The 10349-nt window shown below is 45.5% G+C and overlaps 1 long non-coding RNA gene across 1 annotated transcript; it reads left to right on the top strand.

The window, feature by feature from the left end:
• Window positions 1-586: 586 nt before the first annotated feature.
• On the top strand, window positions 587-7212 carry LOC116978786. The gene is made up of 3 exons (XR_004413551.1): window positions 587-695; window positions 6611-6615; window positions 7202-7212. It is a non-coding gene; the product is annotated as an uncharacterized LOC116978786 (long non-coding RNA).
• The last annotated feature ends 3137 nt before the right edge of the window (window positions 7213-10349 follow it).

Below are 10349 nucleotides of genomic sequence, written 5' to 3'. Positions count from 1 at the left end.
AACCTTCTTCAGACAAGTACAGGTTCATAGGTACATAGTTCCATGAAAGTGGCATCATAGATAGATAGCGTGGTTAAAAAGGCTTCTGGCGATGAGAGGCAGGGACTCGACCGGTGCGCCACAGTTCTGCCCTTTCAACACATAGTCCTTCATCAGACAGAGTATTGACTTGAGAGGTTGGGAGGTCATTTTGCAGTTATATAGGATGTCGGTGAGGCCACATTTATTGTGTTAAGTTCTGGGCACCATGTTATAGGTAAGGGTGTCAAGCTGGAAAGGGTGCTGACAAGATTTACAACATCTTTGTCAGGACTCGAGGGCTTGAGCTATAGGAAGAGGTTGAGCAGGCTATGACTCTGTTCCTTGGAGTGCAGAAGGATAAGGGGTGATTTTATGGAGGCATACAAAATCATGAGAGGAATCGATCGGGTAGACGCACAGTCTCTTGCACAAATCAAGAACCAGAGGACATAGGTTTAAAGTGAGGAGGGAAAGATTTAATAAGAATCTGAGAGGTAAATTACAGTGGTGGGTGTATGGAACAAGCTGCCAGAGGAGGTAGATGAGGCAGGTAGTATTACAACTTTTAAGAAACATTTGGAGAGGTACATGGTTAGGGCAGGTTTAGAGGGATATGGGCCAAACGCAGGCAGGTGGGACTAGTGTAGATGGGGTTTATTGGTCTGTATGGGCAAGTTAGGGTTCTATGATGCTATGATAGCAAAGTCATAGTAGTTACGACCATAAGACTGGAAACCATAGGAGCAGAATTAGGCCATTCGGCCCATCGAGTCTGCTCGCGCCTTTCGATCTTGGCTGATCTATTTTTCCCTCTCCACCACACTCTTTGTATTTGACACAGGTTTATCAGTCACATGTACTGAGATACAGTGAAAAGCTTTGTTTTGCTTGCTATTCAGTCATATCACAACATACACAAATATAACAGTACAAAGAAGTGTTTAGAGGAGGCATGGCCATTTCTGGGCAAAGACCCATTCTGAGTTAACCAGAAGTTTGAGATTTTCTCTGGGCGCAGTGCTGTAATGTCCCTGTCCCACTTAGGAAACCTAAACGGAAACCTCTGGAAACTTTGCGCCCCATCCAAGGTTTCTGCACGGTTCCCGGAGGTTGCAGGTGGTTGCCGGAGGGTGCAGGTAGTGGAAGCAGGTAGGGAGACTAATAAAAACCTCCGGGAACCGCACGGAAACCTTGGGTGGGGCGCAAAGTCTCCAGAGGTTTCCGTTCAGGTTTCCTAGGTGGGACAGGGGCATTAGGCAACAATCTACCACAGCGCCAATGTCTGTCCCTTATGAGGCCTGAATTATTTGCGTCCATAAGGAGGGCAGTGATTCTTAGTTGCAAAATCCTATTCCCTGTGGCTCAGTTCGACACTGAGAAGGGTGGCTACTAATCCAGTCTTTGGGAAATCTATAAGGTTGATGAATAAAACGATTTATATTGGGACTGATTATCATTGTCAGCTGCTCCCATTGATTTTTTTTTAAGTCTGATATTCCGGTGTAATTGAACATTAAATAGAGGTTAGATCACAGAACATAATCAAATAAGAACTTAATCAGCAAGTGTATGGAAACATGATAAGGCATAAGTAAAAAGTATTATTACAATGAGAACACACACAGGCCATGATCCAGTGCTACAGCTAAGTCCTAAATCTACTGAACCCAAATCTTAATCTATACTCAACTAACAAAGACTGAGGCCATTTGGATAAGTTATTTATCATCTCATTCCCTGTCCACATAAAATTAATAATGTCTCTTGACCACCACTTTGCGGTGTTGAGTGACCTTTGCAAACCCCCTCAGAACTCAATTTTACAAAATAAAACGACGAATTAAAATGCTAAAATTGAATGAGTTCAAATGTTCATAGAAAATATGGTGTACAAAAGCATTTCTCAGTGGCTCTGGAAAAAGTAAATCAAGATCAAATAATCTCTCCTCTGGGAAGAAAAAGGTAAATTTTTGATGGGAGGCACAGTGGCGCAGCAGTAGAGTTGGTGCCTCACAGCGCCAGGGACCCGGATTTAATCCCGACTATGGGTGCTGTCTGTATGGAGGTTGTACGTTCTGCCTGTGACCATGTGGGTTTTCTCCGGGAGCTCCGGTTTCTTCCCACACTCCAAAGACGTACATATTTGTAGGTTAATAGGCTTGGTAAAAATTGTTAATTGCCCCCTAGTGTGTAGGATGGTGTTAGTGTGCGGGAATCGCTGGTTGGCATGGACACGGTTGACCGAGGCACCTGTTTCTGCACTGTAACTAGACTAAACGAAACTAATCACACACAAGAGGGATGGAAGCCTATATTCAAGAAGAGACACATAGTCTTTCCACTCGCTCTGCTCTGCAGTGAAAGAAATTTATGGTCAGCAAGCATTAGGAAGGGTGTGAAGGTTCCGGAGAGGTTACAGTTTAGTTTAGTTTAGAGATACAGCATAAAAACAGGCCCTTCGGCGCACCGAGTCTGCGTCAACCATCAATCACCCCGTACACGGGTCTATGTTATTTCACATATTTGCATCTTACACACTAGGGGCTATTTACAGAAGCTAATATCTACCTTTTGCCCTGCTTAATCAATGTTTATTTGATACAGTCAAATAATGTAAAACCGCAGCCCCCTATAATTCCCAGGGAATGACACAAGATGCTGGTGTAACTCAGAGGGGCGGACGCCATCCATGGAGAACATGGGTAGACGACCTTTCGGGTCGGGACCCTTCCTATCGATTTTCTTCAGGGATGCTGCCTGACCCATTGTGTTCTCCAGCATTTTTGCTTATTTTAGCTTAGCTTAGCTTGGAGATACAGCATGGAAACCAGGAGCCCACTCCGACTATTGATCACCCATATATTAGTTCCAAGTCCTCCACGCTGGGGTCAATCTTCAGAAGCCAATTAACTGAATGCCATATTTTGGACCCATTTACAAAAACCCCAAAGTCCAGTCCACATGCTGGATGTACTGGAGCGGTTACTAATACAGCCAAGCCCCAGGCTCCTGCAGGGCCTCCTCGATCACCCTCGACCAGCTCGGCCCACAAACCAAAGTCCCTCTCCTTGCCTGACCACCTCTATGTCCCAGGGGGTTGGCCAAGCCAGCTGCCTGCCCCTTTTCTGGGGTTACGTCCGCGCCCGTGTGGTGTTAGAGAGGAACTACGCGCTGTCCACCAGCACCCTGGGGGATTTCCAGGACCGCTAGGAGCAATTTACAGAAGCCAATTAATCTACAAACCTGTATGTCTGGGGAGTGTGTGGGGAAACCGGAGCACCCAGTGAAAACCAATGCGGTCACAGTGAGAACGTACAAATTCCGCACAGGCAGCACCCGTAGTCAGCATCGAAGCCGAGTCTCTGACGATGTAACGCAGCTACTCTACTGTGCCACCTGTAGAAATGGCAATAGTATTATACCATAAATTAGGCATTTCAACTGTACCATTAGATCGGAGTGGAGCTCTACAGCACAGAAACAAGCTCTTCAACTCAACTTGTCCACATTGGCCAAGCTGCCATTGTGGGCTAGTCCATTTGCCAGCATTTGGCCTATACCCCTAAAAACTCCTCCTATCCATATATCTGTCATAGAAACATAGAAATTAGGTGCAGGAGTAGGCCATTCGGCCTTTCGAGCCTGCACCGCCATTCAATATGTTCATGGCTGATCATCCAACTCAGTATCCCGTACCTGCCTTCTCTCCATACCCTCTGATCCCCTTAGCCACAAGGGCCACATCTAACTCCCTCTTAAATATAGCCAATGAACTGGCCTCGACTACCCTCTGTGGCAGAGAGTTCCAGAGATTCACCACTCTCTGTGTGAAAAAAGTTCTTCTCATCTCGGTTTTAAAGGAAAATGTGTTTTGTTTTGCACTTATAATTTAGTTTAGTTCATTATTGTTGCGTGTATCAAGGTGCAGTGAAAAGCTTTTTTGTTGCACGCTATCCAGTCAGACATGTTTACAATTAAGCCGTCCACAGTGTACAGATATTGGGTTTAATTTGCATTAATTTTGTTTTTTTAATTTACAGAATTTATTTTATGTTTATTTTAGTAAGAGGTTTGTTTCCTCTATTTACAGATTTCTCATGCTGCTACGTAAGAATGTAATTGTTGTCACCCTTCTAAGTGTTAAACTGAGCCACAGTGAGTAGGATTTTGCTGCTAAGAATCATTGCCTACCATATGGATGCAAATGATTCAGGTTTCTTAAAGGGTAGCACAGTGGTGCTGTAGGAAATTTGCTGCCTCACATCGCCAGCGACCCGGTTTCAATCCTGAATACGGATGCTAATCTGTACGGGGTTTGTACATTCTTCCTGTTCTGCATGGATTATTTCCAGATGCTCTTGAGTCATAGTCATAGTCATACAGCAGGGAAACAGGCCCTTCGGCCCAACTTGTCCATGTTGACCATGATACCCCATCTAAACCGCAATGCACTAGCTAAGCATTTATCGGCATTTGGCCCATATCCCTCTAAATCTTTTCTAACCATATACCTAAAGGTTTTTAAATTACTCCCCACTATGAGTTTATAAATCTAAGGGTCACTCTCTACAATACGGATCCGACTTCACTTTATAGTCGCTGCACATCAAAAAAGTACTTCAATTATCATATAATAACATTGTGAGGCTGAAAGAAAGCATATCTCTCTTTTTGCAGTGTATAATAGAAAGGATATATGAGAATGTACAAACTCCGTACAGACAGCACCAGTGGTCAGGATCGAACCCGGGTCTCTGGCGCTGGAAGGCAGTAAGTCTTCTGCTGCGACACTGTGTCACCTGGTTCTATAGAACCACAGAATGGTGAGCCAGAAGTCTTTGCAGAGTCGAACTGGAGCCAAGGTTTGCTAGTGGTATTTACATTTGCAAATAAGTAAACTAGCCTGCATCCAACACAACATCTGACAGACGGTAATAGTAATGTAATAAAAATGAACTGCAGATGCTGGTTTATGCCAAAGATAGCCAAAATCACAAAATGCTGGAGTAACTCAGTGGGTCAGGCATCATCTTTTTTTTAGCTACAATATAAAAGGACATACTTTTAGAATGGAGTTGAGGAGGAATTTCTTCAGTCAGGGTGGTGAATCTGTGGAATTAATTGTCACAGACGGCTGTGGAGGGTATTTTTTGGGGCTGAGATTGACAGATTCTTGATCAATAAGGGTGTCAAAGATAACGGAGAGAAGGCAGGAAAATGGGTTTCAGAGGGAACGATAGATCAGGCATGATTGAATGACAGAAAATACTTGATCGTCCAAATGGCCTAATCCTGCTCCTATAACTGATGAACATCTATGGGGAAAATGGATGTGGTGTTTTGGGTAGGGACCCTCCTTCAGTCTGAAGAAGTGTCCCGATCCGAAACATAACCTATCCATGTTCTCCAGAGATGCTGCCTGACCCACTGAATTACTCCAGTGCTTTGTGTCTATCTATCTATCCCTTCTCAGGTCCCCCCCCCCCCCATCCTCCCCTCCCCCCTTCGCCCCCTTCACCCCCCCTCCCCCCCTTCCCCACCCCCCCGCATCCCCCCGCTTCTCTATCAGCTTTCTCTCCCCGTCCCAGTACAATCAGTTTGAAGAAGGGTCCCGACCAGAAATGTCTCCTGTCCATGTTCTCCAGGGATGATGCTCAACCCACTGTGTTACTCCAGAACTTTGTGACTTTATTTGAGACCTTTTGAGCCTGGCCATGCCATCTGGCTGAAACCAATACAATAGCAATGTCTACAGTCATAAGAATATATATAAACAATCCCGTTTGGTTTTAAGCTAGCACGCCGGAGGACTTGTTACACCGTGTTATTTTCTGAGTGATGTTCAGGTTACTTGTGCAATGCCCAAGGCTTCCTAAACAAGCAATTGAAAGATGGCATTGGTTTATTATGTGAAAGGAACAATCACCTTCAGAGACACTCGGAGAATACCATTCCTGGCTAGACGAATTACAATTCTACCACACAAATCTTACAGCATTTATAAATCTAAATATACATAAATGCATGCAGGCTAAACTATAAGTATTATATATCCATTATAACAAAGTGCTGTTGTCTTTCCATGGTGCTATTGTGTTGCTATTTCAAGTAATAGTTCAGCATTGTTCAGCTTGAAGTCTAGCCTGACTATATCATTCACGCAAAGTGCTTTCATTTCATTGCATTGTTGCTTTCTAAGGTTGGTTACTTGATGTCCATTGCTCAATAGAATAGGTGAGACCAAGATGGATCCATCCTCCAGCCCACCATCCCACATTTAGCCCATATCCCTCTGAACCTACCCAATCCATATACCTATCCAAATATCCTTTAAATGTTCTTATACGCAGTACCTGTCTCAACTACCCCCTCTGGTAGCTCATTGCTGGCTGCATAGATAGGAGTGGTGCAGCTAACAGAGTCACTGTCTCACAGCCCCAGAGACCCGGGTTCAATGCTGACGTTAAGTGCTCTCAACATAGAGTTTGCACGTTCCTCTGGGTGTTATGGATTCCTCCCACACTTCAAAGAGACGCACAGGTTTGTTGATTAATTGGCCTCTGTAAATTGTCCCTGGTGTGCAGGATAGATTAAGTGTATGGACTTGCTGGACACAGACTCAGTGGGCTAAAGGGCCTGTTTCCATGTCGATTCTCTAAACTATCTCTAAACAATCTAGGCTTTTCATTATTTGGTAGGTTTCAATGAGATCCAATCTCATTCTTCTAAACTTCAGCGAGTGCAGGCCCAGAGCCATCAAACGCTCCTCATACATTAGCCCATTAACCCAATCATTACGGCAATCATGGGCGGCGCGGTGGCGCAGCGGTAGAGTTGCTGCCTTACATTGAATGCAGCACTGGCGACCCAGGTTCGATCCTGACTACGGGTGCTGTCTGTACAGAGTTTGTACGTTCTCCCTGTGACTCCATGTGTTTTCTCCGAGATCTTTGGTTTCCTCCCACACTCCAAAACGTACAGGTATGTAGGTTAATTGGGTTGGTAAATGTAAAAATTGTGCCTAGTGTGTGCAGGACATTGTTAATATGCGGGGATCGCTGGTCAGCGTGAACACGGTGGGCCGAAAGGGCCTAATTCTGCGCTGTTTATCTAAAACTAAAAAAAAACATTTCCACAAGAATTAATGTAGGAACTGATTAAATGATTATTTGACGGTTAGGCCAAATGGCCTTTTTCCGTGCTGTATCTCTCTATGACCCTATGATTGATTTGAACAATGGCTAGGCTGTATGCTAGCCATTGCCTAAACTCTCATCTACTCAATGGGAAGTCACAGTATATATTTCTCCCTTGTGATTCCCAGTTAAATTAAAAAAATATTCTGCGATGAACCTCACAATGAACATTTCCTCCATGAGATTTTTTATAAACAGCATTATGATGGTGAACAGTGCAGTACTAACAACCCCCCCTCACCCCTAGAAGCATAAAACATACAGCACATGAACAGGCCCTTCAGCCCACCATTTTTTTTAAATCAAAAAATTGATTCAATTATTAAAAATAATATTTACACTACAATAAACAAGCCAGCACCCACCACCATAATACAATACAAACATATATCCATAATAAACTACTATACAACTATGATGCAATCCTTATTGAGGATACATTCAACACCTTGCGGAGCCCAGCGGTCCCGGAACTCCCTCAGGGTGCCCGTGGACAGGGCGTATTCCCTTTCTAACTGCACTCGGGCACGGACATATCCCCGGAAAAGGGGCAGGCAGCCAGCTCGGGTAGAGCCCTCCACCGCCTGCCACCTTGACTCGAGGATGGCCAGCTTGGCCAGGCCCAGGAGCAACCCAACCAGGACATCTTCAGCTCTACCCTCTCCCCTACGCACAGGGTGTCCAAAGATGACGATGGTGGGTGAAACATGCAGCCAGAAGGCAAGGAGCAGCCCCTTTAGGTATTCAAACAGTGGCTGCAGCCTCACACACTCCATGTACACGTGGTACACAGACTCTTCCAGCCCGCATAAGTGGCAGGCGGCTGGCGAGTCTGTGAACCATGAGAGAAACAGGTTGCAGGGAACACCTCGGTGCAAAACCCTCCACCCCAGGTCCCCAATGTAGAGGGGGAGAATTCCTGCATAGAGGGACCCCCAACGGGGGCCCCCCTTGCGACCGGAAGGCAACACCGACCGCCACTTGGTGTCTGGACGGTGGACCAGGGCGAGGAAGTGCAGGGTGTGGAGGAGGAGCCTGTACAGGACACGCCTCCCTGATTCTCGGAGGGAGATGAAGGGTGTCGAGGAAAGGCGGCTTAAATTGTGTGGGACCGGCTCCCGGGATGGATTACGGCGCCCGGGTCGGATGAATACTTCCAGCTGAGCGGGGGATTGCTCAACCACCAGTACTCCACACGTTTGAGCCCCCGACATCCGGTGGGGCGGGACAAGGACCGGCTGCTCTCACACCCGGGCCATCACTTCAGCCCACCATGTCCTCACTGAGTTAAACCAATCTCCTCTGCCTGCAAATATTGGCACAGTGACGCAGTGGTAGAGTTGTTACCTTACAGTGCTAGAGACCCGGGTTCGATCTTGACTATGGATGCTGTCTGTACAGAGTTTATACATTCTTTCTGTGACCACGTTCCTCCCACACTACAAAGCTGGATCCCAATTGTGTAGGATGGTGCTAGTGCTCAGGATATTCACTGATTGGCATGGAATCGGTGGGCCGAAGAGCCTGTTTCCTTTGCTATAAAGAACTCGATCTGGTTTTCGTTTCTTTAGCTGATTTACAGCATATCTTCTTGACCAGTTCACCCGCCGGTTAGTGGATGAATTTTTATCACTTCTTGTTCTTGTCCTTACACAGACTTCATCTGTGCATCGATGTAGAAATTCACCTTCAGTCAAATTCTAAACATACAGTACATGCATTGAATGCCATTAAAACCAGTGGGACTGAAGTTCAGAGGCAGAAGCTGATGCATATACAATATTGGCGCAGCAGTAGAGTTGCTGCCTCACAGCACCAGAGACTAGCATTCAACCATGACTATGCGTGCTGTCTGTATGGAGTTTGTACGTTCTCCCTGTGGGTTTTCTCCGGGTGCTCCGGTTACCTCCCACACTCCAAAGATGTGCAGGCTTGCTGGTTAATTAGCTTCGATAAAATTGCTAACTGTCTCTAGTTTGTAGGATAGTGCTAGTGGACGGGCTCGGTGGACCGAAGGGCCTGTTTCGATGCTGCAAGTCAAGATTCAAGTCTGACATACAACATAGAACAATATAGTACAAGACAGGCTCTTTGCCCCACAATGTTTGTGCTGAGCATGATGCCAAGACCAACTCTTATCTGCCTGCACATAATCCATACCCCGCCATTCCCTGCATAGCAATGTTGTTATGTTGTTATATTGAACACTTGGCTCATGCAACCAAGAATACATTCCACCCCCATACAATGTGAGAGATGACCAATGGGCAGGATTTATTAAGTTCACACACTCCCTGACTTATGTAATAGCTGATTTAGGAAAACTCGCACTTTCCAAATTGCGCATATCGGTAGTCTCGGCAGTAATGCTGAGTCACCCGAATGGTGATTGTGTGTTCAGCTGTAAAGGCCTCACTCACAGTCACACACACTTACACAGGCACAGACACACACCCACACTGACAGGCACACACTCTCACTCACACAGACACAGATACACACTCACTTACACAGATACACACTAACTTACACAGACACACACTCACTTACACAGACACACATTTATTCACACAGACACACAGACAGGCACACACACTCACTCACTCACTCACACACACAGACAGACGGGCACACACACTTGCAAGCTCCACCAGGCAAGAAGAAGTAAACAGCTGTTTTCATTCATTGTTAAATATCAGTCTTCATAAAGAGGTTGGAAGTTGTGCAGACTGCCAGTTAGTTGAGGCACTGATGATAAATTTGCCAATTCCGTTAAATTGTTTCCTTGTTCCTCTATCTGTTAATTATCCTTAATTTAATTTGTCGCATCCTGATTCCTTTGGCTTCTGCAATCTCTCCCCCTCTTTAACCTTTTCCTATTCTTGTTGCCAACTGTTAGTGCAGGAAAAATACAAGGAACTGCGAATGCTGGTTTATCAGAAAAGACACAAAGTGTTGGAATAACTCAGTGGGACAGTCAGCATATCTAGAGAACATGGGTACATGGTGGCGTTTTGTGTCCTGAGCTTTCTTCGGAGACTGATAATGGTGGGGAAGGGGGGGAAGAACGCTGGAAGAGAGGAGGGGCAGGACAAAGTTTAGTAGGTGATAGGTGGATACAGGTGCAAATAC

The sequence above is a fragment of the Amblyraja radiata genome, chromosome 11, assembly GCF_010909765.2.
Source record: "Amblyraja radiata isolate CabotCenter1 chromosome 11, sAmbRad1.1.pri, whole genome shotgun sequence".
Lineage (NCBI taxonomy): Eukaryota > Metazoa > Chordata > Chondrichthyes > Rajiformes > Rajidae > Amblyraja > Amblyraja radiata.
Note: the sequence above shows the minus strand (reverse complement) of the source record. Positions and strands in the feature narration are given on the sequence as shown.